Here is a 20,306-nt window from a genome sequence, read left to right as displayed (position 1 = left end):
GCCTGAAATTACCTCCAAAGAACCCTCCCTGGCCATCAACGTTTTCATCAAAGTTGGAGAGAAATCTTTACGTAAGATTTTATTTTGAATCTTGCACAAATGATTTCTTGTTAGGGATATTGTAATAGCTCCCTACTAACTACTGAGACATACCCGGTGCTTGACTGGTTCCATGAGCTCAGGGACACCCAAACCATGCAGCAGAAGCAGTAGGGACTAAAGGTATGATATCAGCTCTGCCCGACGAGGTTTGGTCCGGGGCAGGCAGCGATGGAGAGCTGTTGCTACTCATGGTGGCCCAGTCGCCCTTGCGCTTAAACTTAGAGTCTCTTTTAAGATTGTGGAGGGGTTCCTCCCACAGCACTCTGTTCTAGCAGGATGCATGATAGGCTTTTGGAAGCCATACTTAAGTGCTGACTGGCTAAAGGTTCAGAAATGGCTAATCTAGACAACATTTCCATTCACTGGCTAAAAAGAAGTTTTCCTCTGCAAAAAGGGCATTCTGAGTTCCAATACTTGGCTTTTTGTTGTAAAGCACCAACTCTAGGTTAGGATTCTCTATATGAAGCTATCAGAATGACAATGAGATGACAAGGGGCCACAGCCTTTAGTGTAGGCTTTCGATTGGTGTTTTTTTTTAAATTATTATTTACATTTTGCTTGTTTTAATGGGGGAAAAGTGATGGGAATAGATAAAAGGTCGGCAGTGTCCTCTCTAATACCATCATCATTTTGAGAAAAAATGAGAGGGACAACAAAATCAACAGGATCAGGTGTGAAGACGAGATTTGCCAGATAGTTGGATCAATCAATATGTTCAGAGTGTAAACGTATAAATGAAAAGAAACATGCATTTAAATGTGGATCAATCAGGAAACGTGGGAACTATCAGGTAGCTGAGTGGTGATTCATGGAAAAGGATGAGAAAGGGGTAGATTGAAACAACAAAAAAAATATGAAGTGTGGCCGAGGATAACAGGGAGACGGTTGGTGATGGAATTTTTGATTTTTTAGACAATTACTTTAGGTGCTGTGTTGACCAGATGGTTGTTAAGATAATGATGATAAATCTATGAGAAGTTGTATGAAATCAAGGCCTTGAGACAGAGATTCGGAGGTTCTGTATCTTTGCTTCTCCAGTCATCAAAGGTGTATGCCCTGCAAGTCCTACAGTAGTGCCACCCCCATGCTGGCGCCCCCTGATGGCCAGACCAGGCTATGCTTGATCTGCACATAACCCCAGTGCACCCAGTAATCCTAATTACCAGTGGGACTGTGCCATACCTCTCAGGTGGTCTGGAGTAGGAAAAATAAAGTTGAAAACCAGTGATGTAGTTACAGAAGAAGAGCACGAGGAATCACAGGGATGAGAGCTGATGCTTCAATTCGCCATGGCATCTGTTTTCTGGCCATCATTTAGATTCCCTAGAAACTACCCATTTTGGGGAATGCCTGGGTTCTGTGCATTTCCGCAGAGCCCAGGTCTAAAGTAATTTGATGTAAATCATACATTTGCAAGTAGTATTCTAGAAAAACCTTTACGGGGGCCACAAAAATAAAGTGCACAAAAGAAATGATGATGTGTTTTATTCATAAGGAAGCATTTCTCTTCAAAATTCTTACACAGCCCCCTAAACACCTAATGCATCACAAGCTGACATTTGTAAGGCTGGCTTTCCACATGCAGAACAGCACTGTTCCTTTTAATCAAGTAAGTTTATTTTGTGGTGAAACCTTTTGTATAATACTGAAAAATAGTCGTGTTCCTTGGAAGCTATTTCAGTTTTCTGAAATGATCATTTTTAATCATTCGCCTAGCAAAACAATTTACCAAGCAGTGGAGGATAACGAACCATAAAGTTTAATTTGCCTTTTTTAATTGAGTTGTTAATTAGCACCCCTCCACCGATGGAAACTCCCAACTTGCTTTTTTGTTTTGCTTCTGATCCGAGACTTTTTAAAGAATCTAATCTATCATATTTCCTCTACCCAGGTACTTTCATGAATCACATCAATAGGTGATTATTTTCTAAATCTGTTGAAGCTGCAACAGATGCATACAAATTTTTGTCAGTTGGCAAATAATTAGATAGGGAATAGAGAGTGCTGTTAAGTTGATAAAAGTATCTGCCATTTATCGAATTCCTACTATGTGCCAGACGCTCTTCTAAGTGCTTAATGAATATTACTTATTCCTCACAGCATCTCAAGGTACAAACTATTATCTTCATTTTATACACAAGTGAGCAGAGGTGCAGTTATGTCAAACGCTTTTTCCAAGGTCATCCAGCTTATCAGTGCTGGGATAAAGCTTCAGTTCCGAGCAGTCTGGCCGGTGGCCTCAAAGGTCATCCTTTTAACCCTGTGCCGTATTTTCAAGATCATCGAAGTCAGACAGACCCGCATTTAAATTTCAGTTCTGTCGTTAACACTGTTGTTAACCGCATGCTATTCAGAACTAATTCATGGGCGCGTGACCGGGGCAGTCAGAGCCTTCTGCCCAGGAAGGCCCTGTACTCGGTTTAATGTTCTTCTCTTTCCATCTTGACATTCTAAATAATTTTTCGGCAAAGGGCTCCACCTTTTCATTGTGCACTGGGTCCAGCAAATGCTGTAGCTGGTCCTGATACTATTATTGTTTTAATATGTATTCTCTCTCCTTCTCATGATTTCTGTGGTCAGAAGTCTGTGCACGGCTTCGCTGGGTCCTCCTCAAGGTGTCAGCCAGGGCTGGGTTCTCACCTGGAGGCTGGCTAGGGAAGAGCCCACTTGCCTGTTTATGTGCTAACGGGGCGGCATTCAGTTCCTTGCAGTTGTAGGATTCAAGGCATTTTGTTTCTTCAAAACCAGCAAGTGGGGAGAAAGGGACTGTGACAAGTCTTTCAACAAGGTGGGGTCTTATTACAGGTAACATAATTCTAAGAGTGGTATTTCATCACCTTTGCTGATTTTTATTATTTAGAACCAAGTTACAGGTCTTCCCACACTCAAGGAGAGGGCTAATACAAAAGTGTCAACACCAGGTGACAGGGATCATGGGGTTCCACCTTGGATACGTTTGCCACAATTATTAGGTATTGTGATTATATCTAGTTATTGTCGTCATGATCATTTTTAAATTGTTGTTGTAATTGCGAGCAACTCCATAGAGCTGCTGTGTTCCGGGCTCCATTCTCAGTACTTTGCATGCATTAACTCACTGACTCGTGCAGCTGAGTTCCAAGGTCCTGAGGACCGAGCAGAGGTCACCCCCTCTCTGGAATGAATAGTTCTCAGGGCAGTGAAGCACGAGGCAGCTGCTTTTATTTTCCTGAGTGATGTGACTGTCTCAGGAAGTAGTTAAGTAGCGATGATTAGAAACATGGAACTTAGTGCCCTGCAGACCCAGGTGATCTTCCAGCTCTCCAGCTTTCTCGTTGTGTGGTCTTGTCTGAGTCACACGTACGTTTCCTCATTAGGGATACTCCAGGAGGGCGTAGAACAGAGTGTAGAGGTTAAGGCCACTTCAAGAGTAAGGTCCCTTACAATGTGGCAATAACACATAGTCCAGCCAGAGTCGGGATATGCTTTTGTACTTAAAATATTATTATCCTACTGAGTCCCCAAAGCTCTTTTGTCTCTGGCTCCTCGTGGAGTCTGATGCAGAGATACACAATGGAGTCACACAGAAGCTGCCTGGAAAATCACCATCACCCATATAAGCACCTCCTTCTCTCTTCCCTACAGCCTTTCATCGTGTCCATTCACTCTGCCATTCTCCTTTTTTCCCATCAATGTCTTTCACACTCTCTTCCTCACTCTTTCTCTTTCTCATTCTCTTATTCTTCGTTTCTCCTTTTCTTCCCATTTTCATTTCCCTTTCTCCACCTGCCCCATTCTCCATTTTTTTTCTCCCACCAGATATCATGTCAACAATTCTCCCTTCTCGGGGGGAAGAAAACCAGGGAAGAAAGACAGAGGGGAGGACGAACAGAATTTGATCATTCTCCTTTCCTCGTGGGTGCGTCTTCAAAGAGGGTGTCCACGAGCACAGAAAAGGCTAATGCTCTTCCCAGGCTTCAGCTGGAGAACAGGCAGAGGGCAGGGCGCTCATCTGTCTTCTGAAATGGCCTTCTGCTCCCACGTTTTCCTATAATTGTCCTGAGTGTTGGGTACCACGCCACGAAATCACCCAGCATTTTGCTGCAGGAATCAGTTAAGGTGCTGTCTTTGTGTGAAGATACTACCGCCCGATAACATAAGGTTCTACACCCCTTCCATTGGAAGTGCTGCGACTTTCCCCATCAGAGCAGCCTGTGGTGGGAATATTCATTCACCTTTGCAAATGTCCTCTGTCCATTGGATTGGGCAGTTGTTCCTTGGGGCGGGGGTGTGCAGTAATTAAGCAAAACCAGCTTGTACCCCTCCTCACTTTGATCCCAGCTCCTTCGCATCCATCTACAATGTTTCTCTCTTAATGATCCTGTTTCTAACAGACGTGGTCCATCTCTGTCTTTCTAGGGGAATCTTCCCATTTAGCCTGTAAGCACCTTATCCTACAGATGAAACATCCTCAGAGTTTTTCAACACCTCAAGGGATGTTTCCTTGTCACTTTTGAAAAAGCCATCCATGGCAGCTCGATTATTATCTCTGGTCTCCTGTATACTCCTCCCAACCCCTTTTAATCTGACTGCTATCCTTTCTTCTCTACTGAAATAACCTGTCTCAAAAGTCACAGGGGACCCTTCTATTGTCAGCGCCTGTTCTCAGCTCGTATTCTTCTCAGTTTGTCTGCGACATCAGATGGCATTGACCACTCCACCTTCTTGAGACTCGGCCCTTTCATGTCTTTTTTGAGACTGGGTCTGTGCGTCACTTTTGACCTCTTAATTCTGTCTCCATCTGGCTTCTCTTCCCTTGGCCATGCAGGCAATCTTCTAGAATATACCCCTGAGCTCCTTGCATTCTCCTTCACCTTTTCCGTGTTCATCTAGGATCCTGGCCAATCACCACGGACAAACTTTGGGAGCAGCTACCTGTCAGATCCCATTCTCAGTGCTCTTCATACGTAAATTTCTCTAATTCCCTGAAATGCCTTTCAAGGTTAACAAATAATAATAATGTTACTACTTTGTAGGAGAAAAATTGAAATATTGAGAGTTTATGTTTTTTACTTTGCAGTTTCTGGGAATAACCCAGAGTTTGCCTTTGATTTCTACTTGTCTTCTTATCAGCTCCCTCTTGAGTTATCTGCTGGTGACTCACATTTAAACCAAACTCACCTTCCTTTCTCTCCTGTCTTTGTTCATCCTCATCCTGTTTTTAATTTCCTTGGTTTTAATTTACTGCAATAGTTTCAGCTGTCACTTTTCTCATGATTTCTGGTGACCCACTTCCTTTCCCCCTCAGCCAATCAGCTGCCAGGCTCCCTTCATTTCACTCCCAAATACCTCCCCTTCCCATCAAATTGCATCATTTTTTCGAGCCTTCTTTACTTCTCTTATTGTAGGATTACAAACCTCTTTTTAAATTAATGTTATTTTCCTCCATTATACAATTATCGTATACTGGTTCATTTGGCAAAAGATGGAAGGAAAGTTTTTAAAAATCCATAATCCAAAAAATCCATAAACTGGAGTACAAAGACTTCCTGTATGGGTTGAATTTTGTCCCCTCCTAAAAAAAAAAAAAAAAAGAAAAAAAAGCAATGTTGGGGTCCTAACCCTCAATACCTTGCAATGTGATCTTATTTAGAGATAGGGTCTTTACAGAGGTGCCAAAAATGAAGACATTAGGATAATCGGTAATCCAATCTGACTGGATGTCCTTATTGAAAAGAGAAATTTGGACACGGATATGCACATGAAGAGAACACCACGTGAAGACTGAAGTTATGCGCCATAAGCCAAGGAACACCAAAGATGTCTAGCAAACCATGAGAGAAACTCGAAGAAGCAGACGATCTCTCTCACAGCCTTCAGAAGAAACCAACCCTGCCGCCACTTCGATGCTTGTATTCTAGCCTCCAGGATTCTGCGAGGCGACACCGTTCTGTGGTGGACCACCCAGTTTGTGGTACTCTTTTACGGCCGCCCTAGCAAACACTTTCACACTTGTCTCCCTGCTTCTGGTCCCGCTTTCGTTTTCCTATCGTCAATCGATTTCTCCCAAATCAGCTTTTCCGTGTAGCTTCCTGTATAAAAGCTTTATGGCTCCTTGGAGCTGCTACGAAACATCCAGCTTTTTTAGGCAAACACTGAAAGCATTCCAGGATGTTTTAGGACATTAGTGCCAAGAGGAAAATGACTTTGCCTTGTTTACCAAGGTGTCCTAGCCTATTAACAAGTGCCAGGAACAGAGTAATAGCTCCTTTGTCGAGTGAGTGAATGAATGAATGAATGAATGAGTGGATGATGAATCCATTCCCCTTCACTAATCTCTGGCTTCATCTGGAACGAATCACTGCCTTTTCCCAAATTGCTCTATCTTTCCACCTCTCCCCACTTGCTGTGAACAGCTGATATCTGTCTGTGGCATCTCTGTTTGTTTTCAAATTTTATGTGCCATTCAAGACCCAGTTCATTGTTTTCAGTGCTTTCTCCAATTTTCCCTGATGTTTTCTGATGGGAAAAAATCCTTCCCTCCCATGTCACTCTGGGAGCACCTTTCACTTTGCATTATAGCTATTTTATGTCAGGTCCCAAGCATGGTAATGTTACTTTGAAGGCTTGATTCCTGATAGGTATATTCAATAAACGTTCGTTAAGTGAGTAAATTAATTAAATAAATATCCGGGGTGACAGCCAAGTTAGAATCCATAAGCCCCACCCCAACCCACTTAGGTCTGTGTCTAGGCAACACTTTGTCAAAAGATTTCCCTGTTAAAATTTTTATTTACAAATGACTCTTCAGGAATAACATGTAAGGGAAAGGAGCTGGCATTGAGCGCATTGAAAAGTTGAATTGTACGTTGCCATGGAAACAGAGTTGAGAGTTGAGTTTTCTGTATATGAATGTTTTAATGAAAACATTTTCTTAGCCATTATAGATGGGTTTGTGTGCCAGAAGAGAAGTGCTTTATCTTAACATACTATTATGTTTCATAAGTTAGATTGATGATCCGAAGTATTATTTCATCAAATCACTATACATTATTGTGGTTTCCTCACAGAAAGTGATTCCGATGCTAACAAAATGAAGGCTGTCCTCATCTGTGGAGGAAAATATCTCTATAGACCAGATTTTTTTCCCCTTTTGATATTGAGAAGTGCCCTTTTGTTTTAGCCAAAGGACACTTACCTTAAGCATCTAAGTGGTTCTCTTCTTCCTTTGATGTAATAATTGTCCCAAATCATGCATGCATCATGTGTTGTTGATGACGATTATTAAATAATTTGAACGATTTCCTGATGGCGGAGGTGACAATGATGGCAGTGATGGGGAAGAGCTCAAAGTTTATTCCCAAACTTATGAAGCAGAACGCAGTCCATGCACAAATCACTTTTGGTTTGTTCCCATGTTAAGGCAAGTGTTTCTGTAGAGTGGATCAGTAGGCTCAATGCTACAGATGATGGCCATTAAGAATGCCATGCCCTGGGTATACTGGAGTTACAATAATGCTGGAGGTAATTATCCATTCTACTTGCAATCTTCTGTTAAAGATAATTTATTCAGCATCTTTTTCCCACCCGGAGGTGGCCATGCTACTCATTGTAGCAAATTTGAGGTACCATTTTGGTTGCCACTTAGAGATCCCTTTTAATACAGAGATCCAACCTGTCATTCTCCTCAAGTACCTTTAAATAGGAAATCTTCCAATAAACCTATTAAAAGCATAATGAAAACCTCATTCTGTCAGGCTTCGGAGCTGTAAGTGGCTTCTAATTTGCACAAGATTGGAATAGCATTGAAGAATTACAGTAACTAAGTGAAACACTCATCGGATTTTCAATTTTCTGATAGCATCCCATGTAATTTCTTGTAAAGCGTCTGTAGCCAAGTGCGGTGACACATGTCAAGGCTCATGCTGGAGCTTCTGCCCACATCGGCGTTACACGGAGAAGCACGATGCTGTCAACTTTTCTCATGGGGATGGGGCAGAGAGGGGCTCTTGTGTGGCCTTGATGGAAATTTCATTATATGCAGTCCTCTGAACAACAATCTCATAATTTCTAACAGCTCCGATAGATGTTTTTGATGCTTGACATTTGACTTCACATATTTATTGGAACAAATTGTGAAGCGGTTTTTCCATGCGAGTGCTTGGCAGAATATACGGTTCGTCCTCCTGTAGCCTGCAGACCCTGTTGAGTTGATTGCCTCATTGGAATGAAGGCGGTGGGCTTTGTATTCTGATAGATGAATTCCTTTTGAAGGAACCAAAAGAAGCAGAGGGCATCACGGTTATAAACCAGTGGGATAAAACCCCGAGTTTTCTTTAGCATGTTTCATATTTTCCTCAGTTCTTGTTTTCATGCTTAAATAATCCATCCCCCCTCTCAGAGAACATAAGTGTTTTCTAACCTTAAAATGGGAGGCTCTTGTGCCTAACCTTTAGTGCTCTCAAAGTTTGTGACGTAGGTTGGTTGTTAAAAACTTCAAGCCAGTAAAAGAATTACGAATGGACTAATCACACTTGGTAAAGGAAGAAATAAGTCAACCAGGCTTTGTAATCTTCAGAATCATTACTATCGTCCCCTGTTATCCATGGTTTCGCTTTTGGTGGTTTACCCGTTTGTTGTCAACTGCCGTTTGAAGATAGTAAGTGGAAAATTCCAGAAATAAACAATTCATAAGATTTACGTTGCACGCTGTTCTGAGCAGTGTGACGAAGTTTCACACTGTCCCACTCCATCCCGCCTGGGACGTGAATCCTCCCTCTGTCCAGCATATCCACGTCCCGCGTCGGTCACTGTGTAGCCATCTCAGTTACCGGATCAATTGCCTATCGCAGTGCGTGTGTTCAAGTCACCATGTTTTTTACTTAATAAGGACCACCAGCACAAGAAGCGCAATGCTGGCAAGAAGGATATGCCAAAGAGAAGCTGCAAAGTGCTTCCTTTACGTGAAAAGGTATGTACGTAAAACATAGTATATATTGGGTTTGGTACTACCTGTGGTTTCAGGCATCCTTGGTGTCTTGGGACATATCCCTGTGGATAAGGGGTCCCAGTTCCCATAATGGTGTTACCGCGCTTTGCACATGGTGCTGACGTGACTGTCCTACTCTTTGGGCAGGTATTTTGACTTATTAATTTTACATGCATGAAGATGAATTTGCACTAATTCAGCTACATACTCCTCAAGAGTCCCCTTTGTGACCAAAGGCATTTATTAGTGAGGGAGCAGGGTTGAAGTTAAGCCCATAGTCTATAGCCTTTTTTTTTTCTTTTTTTCATTTGTGCCTATGGCACCTGGTCTTCCTAGGTGGTCTCCCATCCACGTACTAACCAGGCCCAACCCTGCTTAGCTTCTGAGCTCAGACATTGAGCTTATTCAGGGTGGCATGGCCATAGACCATGGACTGTGGCTTCACTGGGGTGCAAATCCAGGACCTTCTGTGTGTAAAGCAGACATCCTAACCATTACACTATGGAACCACATCCTATAGTCTAAAGCTTTAAAACAGAGCCAGGATAATTGGCTCCTGCACCTCTGTGAGCTGTGTTCTAACCATGGCGCTTACCAAGTCTCTTTAAGACCCTTCATTTCACCCACATAAGGATAACAAACATTTATTGAATTCTTATGGGAGCAAAGGCCTTGGTCCCATGCTGCGTGATGGGGTAGGGGTAGGAGCAGTTAGGAATGACTCAGCGGGGACTTCCTGGGTGCTCAAGGAAAATAAAATTTGGTGCTTCTATTTAAAACATACTGATGTCTATGGCCATGCCACTCTGAACAAGCCCGATCCTGTCTGATCTTGGAACCTAAGCAGGGTCAGACTTGGTTAGCACTTGGATGGGAGACCACCTAGGAAGACCAGGTGCTGTAGGTGTAAAAAAAAATAAATAAGGAGTTTTAAGCTGACAAGGTCCTTGCAATCTGTGAGGTCAACCAAGGGTTGCCTCAACTAAAATAAATAAATAAACAAACACATAAATAAATAAATAAATAAATAAATAAATAAATAAATAAAAAACATGTTGAAAAAATATTATTTGAGTCTTTCTCTTTGGTCTGTCTAAATGGCAAATATTGAAAATAAGTCGAACTTAAGACTGAAATTCTAGATAAGAGTTTTACAACCTCAAGACTATTGACATTTGGGGCTGGATCATTCGTTGGGGTCGAGGTTTGCCATCCTGTGCTCTGTGGGATGTTTAGTGGCACTAGATCCAGTAAGACCCTCCTCCACTTGTGACAACCTAAAATTCCTCCAGACATTGATAAATGTCTCTGGAGGTGGAGGGTGGGCATGGGGTGCAAAGTCACCCTCTGCTGAGAAACTGCGCTGTAGGTGCCTGCCTGGTGGCTGCTGATACTGGTATTTGCTGTTTTTAGCGAGAGTAGGTGGCTTTTTTTCTCATCTATAAAATATAAACACATATAGAACAGTGCTGGGCATGGATTGAGGGCTTGGCATAAGGGCTCAGAAGCAAATGGGTGAACTTTTTGGTATGTGAATTGCATTTCAATAATTCTATTATTAAAAAAAGTGATATTGTCATTTTTGCCTTAATTAAGAATTTACTAAACTCTCCTGAGTCTCTGTATCAGCATCCTCTGAGTATTATTTGAGCTTTAGATGAGCTATTACTAGAGAAGCATGGGCAGTGCAGCTATCGGTAACTGGTAGGTATCGAGAAATGTTAGATGATTCTGAAACGTGGCATCGGTGTGGCTGTTCACGCGTTTTTCTCAGCGTTATCATCCTTAGCAACCGTCTTCGGCGTTTCCCCGCCCTTCTTCCCACTGGTAGTCCATTAAAGCTTTATTACTCCAGCAGCATCAGCATCACCTGGGAGCTTGTTAGAGATGCAGAGACTCCAGCCCCACCTCCAATCAGGAGAAGCACTTCCTTAAAGGGCTCCTTCCATTCCTTTTCAAACTTACCTGGAAGGATCTCTTCAGATACCCACTTTCACAGAATTTCGTTGTCTCTTGCTGGCTGTAGACTCTCTTTGCTGTCACTGATTAGCATTTTAAAAAATATTTTTAATGCTTTTTCTTGCTCACCATTCTTCACTCCAACAAATATAGGACACTTTGCTTCCTCTGATCCTAAGGTATGAACAAACATAGAGTCTGTTCTATACACTGATCCAACCCCAAACTCCCAGGCTGGATTAGAATTCTAGACTCATGGAACACAGTTCTGCAAAACATGCTGGCTAAACAGCAATCCAGAATTCTAGTTCACCCTTAGGTCAACACTAGAAGTGTCTTTTTGTGTGTGTCCATCTGAATGCACAGGCTTCTGTAGAATTTAAAGGTCCCCAACAATAGCTGCCTTAAAAACACACAACAAGTGAAACCAGATGGCTATGTGCAAGAGATATTAGAATAAAATGGTCCTCAAGAGGGAATAAAAGTTGGGAAAATAGAAAAAATAAAAAAAGGAAAGTTGTCATAGTTAGAGAACACTTTCTTAAACATGTGTTAAACTCAGCAGCCTCCCCCGCCAACTCCACCCCCGCCAACTCCGCCCTTAAATCTTTTCTGTCTTTGTAAATGGCATCACCCACCATCCATCCACTCAGTTGCTGAATACCAAGGCCTCACTACCGATTCCTTCTTTCCCTTCGATCCATCAGCAGATTCTATCGTTTTCACCTTTGGAAGAAGATTCCAAGATCCTTCCACTTCCAGTCATCTCTGTTGCTACTCACCCCCCTTCCAGGTGTGATCATCTCTCACGGTTTTCTGCAGGAGGCTCATAAAATCACCTGGCCCATCGCCCCAGCTACCCCCGACCCTTCCATTAGCATCAGCTGAAGTCAAATTTCTAAATTGCAGATCTGCCTGTCATACACCCTTGCTCACAATATTCCCCCTTTCTATTCCTCAGATTCTTCGAGCTTGTTCTAGCCCAAGAGTTGTGTTTTCTCCTCACCCACCACCCCGAATGCTCATCTTCCAGCTACTTGCATGGATGGCTCATTATTGAGTCTCAGCCTCAACTATCACCCGGTTAAAGCAACAACACCCTATCCAATTAGGACCCAGCAGAGTGCCTCTGCTTCTATTCCACGTGCCAAGCGCCTGGTGCAGAAGTGACGGGAGGATGCCTTTGGAATACATCCCCCACCAAGTGACCAGGTTCTGAAAAATGCTGATAATGAGGAACTTAGAACAGCCCAATGTTGGGATTGGACACTTAGTTAAGAAAAGCTGGCGACATCCAGAGAAAAGTTCATTTGCCATGCTTTGGTTTATCTCCTAGAGAGAGAGAATGCCTATCAATTAAAGCCATGAGAGTTGAGCTGGGATGTGGTCCCTTGGGATTTGAAGTAATTTCATCTAATCTGGAGCAGTTTTAGAATTCAATAATGCAATCAGGTTTTAGCATTCCGCCCCCTCCACCCCCCGCCACGTAATGATTCATGTGCCATGAAATTTGTCATTAAAAAATTCCAAGGCTCACAAAGTAGAGAAAAGGAGGCCGCACACACCTCATTTGTTCAACCATTTTGTCGAGGCCCCAAATGCAGATCATCTGGAATGGAGCTCTGGAATTCTAAACCAAGTTTTACTTTGCGAATTTAATGAAATGCAAACAAATACTTAACAGTTCTAAAGGGCATGAAGTCATTAAGGTTTCTCATTTTGTTAGGCGCTTTGGGGGCCTCCATAATTTTGGGAGTGAAATCAATTAAGTTCTGTGCGCCTGTGTGTGAACGTGTGTGATGACTTGAGCAGTCCGGACGGATCAGGCAGACTCTGGGCTGACATTTCTTTTGCGCCCTTTGCCAGCTGTGTGTCCTTGGGAAAGCTACTTAACTTTGGGTCGTATGTAAAACGGGGATGATGTAAGTTTTGCTGGGAGGAGTCAGGGCAGGGGCACAGGTCTCTGCTCTGTGAAGGGCCCGTGCTCGGTTTAGTGCTCTGCTGTCACCATCTTGAAATTTTTAATAATATTCGAATAACGGGCCCTGCCTCTTCATTCTGCAGCCGGCCCAACGAATTATGCAGCTGGTCCTGATTTGATGAGGTTACGTAAGTACAGTGCCTGTCAATGTCCCTTCAATGAGGTGGATACTAAATATGCATTAGTTCTTTTTCGTACGTGTCTGAATAGCTGTGTGTTTCTGCTCCGTGGGTTAGGCGAAATTGAAAATGCTGATACTTTTCCAGTCTCTCCCTCCGTTTTATTCAGCCACACCCCTAAGAGAAGCTGATTATCCTTTGATTACTCTTAAGACTGTAGAAAGGTATTCAATCCTCATAGCTGTTCTTTGGCAATGCTGGAAGAATAAAGAGTATTTGGAGAACATTTGTGGCCTAACAGCTTGGTAAAATGACAGCCTTCGTGGGAGCAGTTTGCCAACTGTAAATTGTTATTCAAATAAGTCAGGATGATGTACACTGAACAAAAGGTTTGTTAAACTCTAACTGTGGAGCAGATATGAGTAAGGAGATATGTTAGAATCTCATAGGTCACTGACATTCAAAACCACAGTCCCTCGAATCCGAATCTTAGCATTCCCTCTGTCAGTTGAGTAGGCCTAGAGCTCTGTGCTGTGCACTGCAGGATGAGGGTGCTGGGCTGGTTGATTACAGAAAGCACAGAACTCCTGGCCATAGGAGATTATGGGATGTTAGTGGCCTAGAGGCAATAGTTGAAGCTGATGGAGAAGATGCTTGGGAAGAAAGCACAGGATGAGGTGAGAGAGAATTGGAGAGGGGGTCTTGGGGAGATGTTTGCACCCAGGGTTCCCAACATTTGGATTAGCATAGAATCCCCAGGAAGTTTACATGGTGGTTCCTATGGGGACCGTGTCACCTATGGTGAGGACCACCACTGGTCTACATCTGGCAGACAACCAGAAGAAAGGAGCTGAAGCTGAGAGTGTCTCAGGCATGCATAGATACCCGTGCAGAGATTTCTTTTCCAATGAAAAAAAAATAATAGTAATAAAAAATAATTATCACCTGTATTGACCCTCTCTGTTCTCTGTTTCTCCCTTCAATGACTCAAATGGTTACTGGCTATTTTAAGGACAACTTCAAAGAGATGTTATACTTTTCTTCACCTTTACCTCTCTCATTCTATTTCATTCGGGGCACCATGCGCTCACTGAAATTATCTTTTGAGAGTTTGGTCAGTCTTTTTTGTGGCTCTGTCTCCATGAGCTAGATCCCTGCTTGGCACATGTGGGCCTTCAAATATTTCTGGAATGGATGAATGAGTCAGTTTTCTACACCTGAGATTATTTTCCACCATGAGCTTTTGGTTGTTTTGACACGAGGCTAAATTATTTGTATGCTCCCACAACTCTTCGATTTTCACCTCGCCCCCCGCCCCCATCCATGCTAGCCCCCTTGGACTCGCTCTTCCACGTTGGATGGGTCCTTCTTACACATTCAGGGAGAATGGTCCTCTGCAGAACCTCCAGAATCCCACTGGAATGTAAGGTCTAGATGGCGGGACCAGAAAATTGGCTTTCTTGTTCATCGGCACTCAATACACATGCACCTGATGAACCTTGCATAGTCTTCCTGTGAGGGGTAGAGGTGAACATCCATTGGAGCTGTTCTGAGTTTGTGGCCAGGCTTAAAGAACCAGTAAACCATTTCTTTTCGGGAATCGCATTGTTATTTCACTGTCAGTCTTTTATGCAGTTCTCTGTCTTGGCGAATGTAATAGATCATAGCCCAAATATCACATCCTTATAGAAGCCGATTTGTCTCTTAGAAGACGATGAGGTATTAATACAGTTATACAGGCACTGCCGCGAGCCAGAGAAAACACAGAGTGTGTACAAGATAGTACAGAATAATCTGTTTCCTCGGTCTCAGTTTTCTCCTTGATGGTCTTGAGGAGTGAGGGGAAAAATTAACAAGGCAGCTCTGCATTTTATGGGTCCACAGCAGCTTTGCTAAAATACATTTGGACTCCGTGAAGGGCATTGATAAGACGATATAAGAAGCTGCTTGTCTAAAAGGAGAAAGTAAGCTTTAATTTAGGTGGCTGAATAGCCAGACACTAATGAACTACGACTGCAAATGTGAATAGCCATTTCTTGGGTTTCTAAATGATTTTCACACTTCCTAAGCTTTATTCAAATTCATAATATCCTTTATGGTTTTCCTTTATTGGCCAGGAAAAAAAAAAAAAAACAACCACATCCTGAAGACTCAGGTCTCAGGTTTCCATCAAAGCTGATGGAATAGACTAATAAAATTATATGTCGTATTAAAATGAGAAATATATGGTGGTATAACATTGTCTGAGTCGATCCAATGGAATAACATAATTAATAATAGCTTTGATAATTTAGAGAGGCAAGAAGCTGATGACAGCTTGGTTCTCTCTCTCTCTCTCTCTCTCTCTCTCTCTCTCTCTCTCTCTCTCTCTCTCTCTCTCTCTCTCTCTCTCTCTCTCTCTCTCTCTCTTTCCTTAACTAGCTGCTGTGTTCTTCATCCAGATATGCATAGGAAAGTATTAAGTGGCTGTCGAAACTCCCAGAGGTCTGTTTACCTCTAGGTGGAAGCAGGAAAGCTGCCATAATTCAGAACACAGCTTCTGGCATTAGATGAAAGTTAGATCAGCTCGAGTTTGGGTCAGAATTTAGAGGCCCCACCGGAGTGTTTCTGCTTGTATCTGTAGTCCAGATAAGTTAGTGGAAGAAATTGTTCCCTGTGGCAGGTCATGAATCTAATTACCCTAGAAACATTACTACAGGCACTTGATTGAAAATCGCTAAGCAATGTATGCGGGCCGTGGCTTCTCCCAACTTCAGATAGTATGTGATGTGTGAACAGCATCATCCACATGGGTCCATGGACCCATAACTCAAGGAGGGAGGCCACGTTTCCCAGCTGGAAACAGACCCCAGAGAGCCCCTGGGTCTCAGCATCTGTCTAAATAAGTTCACCCTCTTAGAGAAGAGAGAAACAGCATGGTCCTGGGCAACGAGAGAGGAATATCGAAAGCTCATGAACCGACAAGGAAACAAAAGGAGGAAGTAAATGGTTGGTTTTCCGCACTAATTCACTGCCTCCCTCCCTGAGGGCTGGGTCATTGGCTAAGCCTGTTTCCTGCTGTTAGGGGCTCTGAAAACTTGGTTAAGAAGGGTATAGTTATATCTGGTTTGAATACAGACTATGGGTTCAAAATCCGTCCCTCCTGGACACCCCTGTGGGCATGGCCTGGTGATCGACAGCAAGAATTTTGAAGGCAGACACTCCTGGATGGAAGTCTCATGCTCACCCTCACTAAGCCTGTGACATTGTGTGAGCTACTTATCTCTTAGCCTCCACTGGCTCGTCTTTAAAGTGGGGCTGGTGATACTTACCTCATCAGGTCGTTATCAGGATGATGGTACAAACAAGGTCATTCGAGTGATTCCTATGATGATAATTATAGGTCAAGGTGTTATATGGGAAACAATATAACTGCTGGGCAACTAAAGAATGGGTGGGACATTGTATCTGAGTAAATCAGATAGTGAATCTGTTGTCCTATGGGCAGTTTTTTTCTTTTTCTTTTCTGTGAGATCTTTGATGAAAAGTAGGAAGAAGAGGAGTGGTCGCCCGTGACCATAAAGATGAAAAACGTGTCTAAATCTATGAGGTCTCTGGCATCATGGCTGTCTGTTGCCTTAGGGAAGGATTCTGCTATTGATGTTGGAATCCGAAGGGAGAAACCAAGGAAATGAATATAAATGTCAAGGAGGAAATGTGATGCGGGGTTGAGCAAATGTTAGTCAAATAATCTTTTAGGAGTTTGGAATGGATGGAGGGTGAACGTCCTTCTCAACAGTTATGCAACCTTTGGTCCTCCCCAGTATTAAATAGTTGCCTGTTCATTTTAAAATAAGAGTAGGGTAAGTCTTTCCCAATGGCTGCTGTAGACAGTAAAATTGTCACATATCCCCCTCGGGTGTCCAGAGGACTAGGAATGACGATTTTATCTTAAAACAAAAGATAACAGTACAATTCAGGGTCACATGTTTTGGACTTAGGACTATTGCGGCGTGTATCATGGCAGACTCACCGGCAGTTTAGAAACGGAGAGAGAGCAGAAGAACCATCTGCTGAGTTAGTGGAGACCTTGGAACACAGAGCATGTGTTTTATGATCCAGAAGGTCGATTTGCCCTTGTTCATGTAAAACACTTCAAGGATTTAGTAATGGAAGAAGGGGCTTTTAACCTCCAGGTTACTGGTTAAGAAATGTCCCAAGTCGGTAGTGACTGGGAAGCATTGCCATCTGCCAGCTGCTCAGTGGCCTGTAGGAAATGACATAGAGGTCTCAGGGCAAACCGTAATGGGCCAGCATTCCTGTCTGTCCAACTGTAACTCCGTGTCCAATGACCCAGACCCCCCGAAGTGGTCCCCCTAGGGTCCTATGGGAAGATGACAGGTGGTTAAGAGTGGGGATGTCTACGTGGAGTCGGCAATGCCAGCCTCTCTTTGGAATTACCAGTTTAAAAGAATATATTTCTCCCTTTCTGAGACTTTTAAATCGTTTCTCTCGCTAAGCGTTTCAAGATGATCTTGGCAACTGGAATTTGAAATTCATTCTTCGAGGCACTGTAAGTGCCTTACCTGCATGGTGTCATTTTATCCTCCCAACTACCCCTAGTATAGGGACTTGGTTTTCTGTTTTACAAAGTAAGAGACAGGGGCTGATCGAAATGAGTGGATTTGCCTGAGGCCACAGAAATAGTAACCCGGGTAGGATTCCAGCTGGCTCTCTCTTTATCTGAGGTGTTCAGTCCATCATTCTATCTACCTTGCTGAAATATCTTTTAAAATTGACATTCTGTGACATTTATGTTACTTCTTGGACCACATAAACTAATGCAGGAGTGTTCAGACACTAGATAACCTACACAACAGTTGCTTCCCTACCCTGGCTGATAGATCACTGATTTTATTAAAGGATGGGGAAGCCATGTGTTTCACGGGAACCTCTACCCACTTCATGATTAGCTTTGGGCAATTGTAGAATGTTTTCTCACTGGTCATTCGTTGAGGTGGACACGTGACTTCATTTATGGCCATGCGATGAGAGGGTTTCCGCTGGAGGATGCTTGAGATGTTTCCTTGGTCTTAGAAGAGAAGTACAAAAGAGAGTACTTACTTTTTAACTCTCAACGTGGTTGTGTGGGAAGCCTGTGTGTCCATCAAGTAACTGTAAGAAAAAAGGGTACACTGTGGGTGGTGGAGGAGTATGAGAGGAAGGCCCCGTGGCTGCCAACGACCTATGTAACCTGAGCTGACCAACCTCCTTATATCCAAGTATATGAGATTATAGATGGACTTACTGAGAAGCCCATGTTAGGGCTCTTTCGTTACTTGCACCTGAGCATTCTTCCCAAAATGGGCAGTCTGCACAGTAGACTTATTTAACGTTATTTTAATAATGATTAGAGTTCTTTGTGTCCCTCTACGAAGCATATAAGACAAGACATAAATCTTACGGGCAATGATACCGTTTCAGGGGGCACAGAAAGTAGGTGTCCAAGTTAGGTCGGAAGCCAGGTTGCCTATTTACCTGGCTACAGAATTGCCAGGTAAAATATAGGATGTCCAGTTGTGTTTGGCTTTTAGACAGACAATGGGTAACTTTTTTCATTACTAATATGCCCCAAATATCACATGGAATATCCTTTTCGTTGTTTAACTGAACTTCAAGTTTAGCTAGGCATTCCACATTTCTCTTTGCTAACTCTGGCGGCCCTATTTGGCCAGGACTACATGTGTCCCACCACTTGACCTTTCTCACCGTGGACTCTTCTTTGACAATACCAGCTACCAGCTTCACCTGATTTAAGACAAGGAGCAGTTTACAGGTCCACATAACTCTGTTTTCCCTTGTGTTATGTTTATTGCCATGTGGGTTTTGCGATGAGGTGACAAAAATGATCACCAGCAACTTCAGACTTAACAGCCTATCATCTTCGTGGAACCCCAATGAAAAGAAAGTGACTGTTCCCAGTACCCTAACTGAAAGCACCAAGGTTAGATGATAGTAGTTGGACTTAAGTCGTGTATCAGCCCCTCAGCTGATCACTGAGGACAGAGAGATGGGATATATTGATTGGCCAAAACTGGTCATGTGACCACCTTTGAAGCCGGAGGTGGCCTTTGCAAGAAGCCACATGGACTCTAAGAAAGGGGAGGCTCCCTCAAATAAAACAGAAAAAAAGATGGGATGGATTCTGGACAACCGACAGTGATGTCCGCCCTAGTCGGTAGGCATCAGACAAAATGCTGGTCTGAGGGAATACTGTGCCAGCAGCTCTCTGGGCAGGACCCTGGCCCTGTCTGAGTCAGTATTTTGCTTGAGAGTGGGCAGATTGAACTGAAAACTGTGAATCACAGGTAACATACCTCAAAGCAATCAGATGATTGTGAATAATACTGTTTAGTTCTGTCTCAGAAGTTCAATGAGGTTCAGCTTGTTAGTCAATAGTGACAGAAGTAATGGTGGCTCATACCAGTCTCCACATATCTGTGAGGTTTCCTTTGATTTTTCAGTCAAAAGAAGCTCATTTGATTTTTATATAAACCCAAATTTGAATTTTATTGGAATACTTATACATGATAACCGTTTATGAAACTTAGTCATTTCAATTCTAATATTCTAGCAATGGAATGGTATGTTTGTTTGGTTTTTTTTACTTCCTTTCAAATTGTTAGTTTCATTAAGCAAATATTTATTGAGTAGTTCTTATGAAGGAGGCATTGTGAGTGACAAAGGAAAATCAGACAAAAGTCTCTGTCTTAAAGTGCTTACTTGGAAACATTTTGCTGTGGGTTATGTTAGTGTAAGTTCTGATTTTCTGCATTTAAATACTATGTTCCCTATAATCATATAGCTATGGGAAAATGAGGTGAGCGGTGTCTGAGAATCTGACTTCTAAGAGAATTAATTTAGTAATCTACCAAAAGGTAGGTTCATTATCCAGACATATATGCCTGGGTCACGTTTCTTTGTCATGGGCTTTCAGTTCCTTTCAGTTCCTGCCATGGTTGGTAACATTCCTTTTACTACGGGGATTCTTGGAGGGCTGTGTATGTCCACCACTGGACTACAAGCTCCTGAAGGCAGAAACCTCTCTATTCTAGTGCCCAGAACAGCAACTGCCATCCGTCAGGTCCCAGGTAAAAACACCTGTCAAATGAAGGCGAGGATCGCCCCCTCTCCTGCT

At 42.9% G+C, this 20,306-nt stretch overlaps 1 protein-coding gene and 2 pseudogenes across 17 annotated transcripts in view; 2 read left to right on the top strand and 1 right to left on the bottom strand.

The window, feature by feature from the left end:
* The window catches only part of RBFOX1 (RNA binding fox-1 homolog 1), a 1,358,182-nt gene that overhangs the window by 88,526 nt on the left and 1,249,350 nt on the right, over positions 1–20,306 (top strand). The gene's annotated exons all lie outside the window — the stretch shown is intronic.
* On the bottom strand, positions 9,382–9,497 carry LOC118606967 (annotated as a pseudogene).
* Positions 9,859–9,977, top strand: LOC118607637 (annotated as a pseudogene).

The sequence above is a fragment of the Rousettus aegyptiacus genome, unplaced genomic scaffold (assembly GCF_014176215.1).
Source record: "Rousettus aegyptiacus isolate mRouAeg1 unplaced genomic scaffold, mRouAeg1.p scaffold_m13_p_8, whole genome shotgun sequence".
NCBI classification, from domain to species: Eukaryota; Metazoa; Chordata; class Mammalia; order Chiroptera; family Pteropodidae; genus Rousettus; species Rousettus aegyptiacus.
The sequence above is the reverse complement of the archived record's forward strand: the minus strand, read 5'-3'. Positions and strand labels throughout refer to the sequence as shown.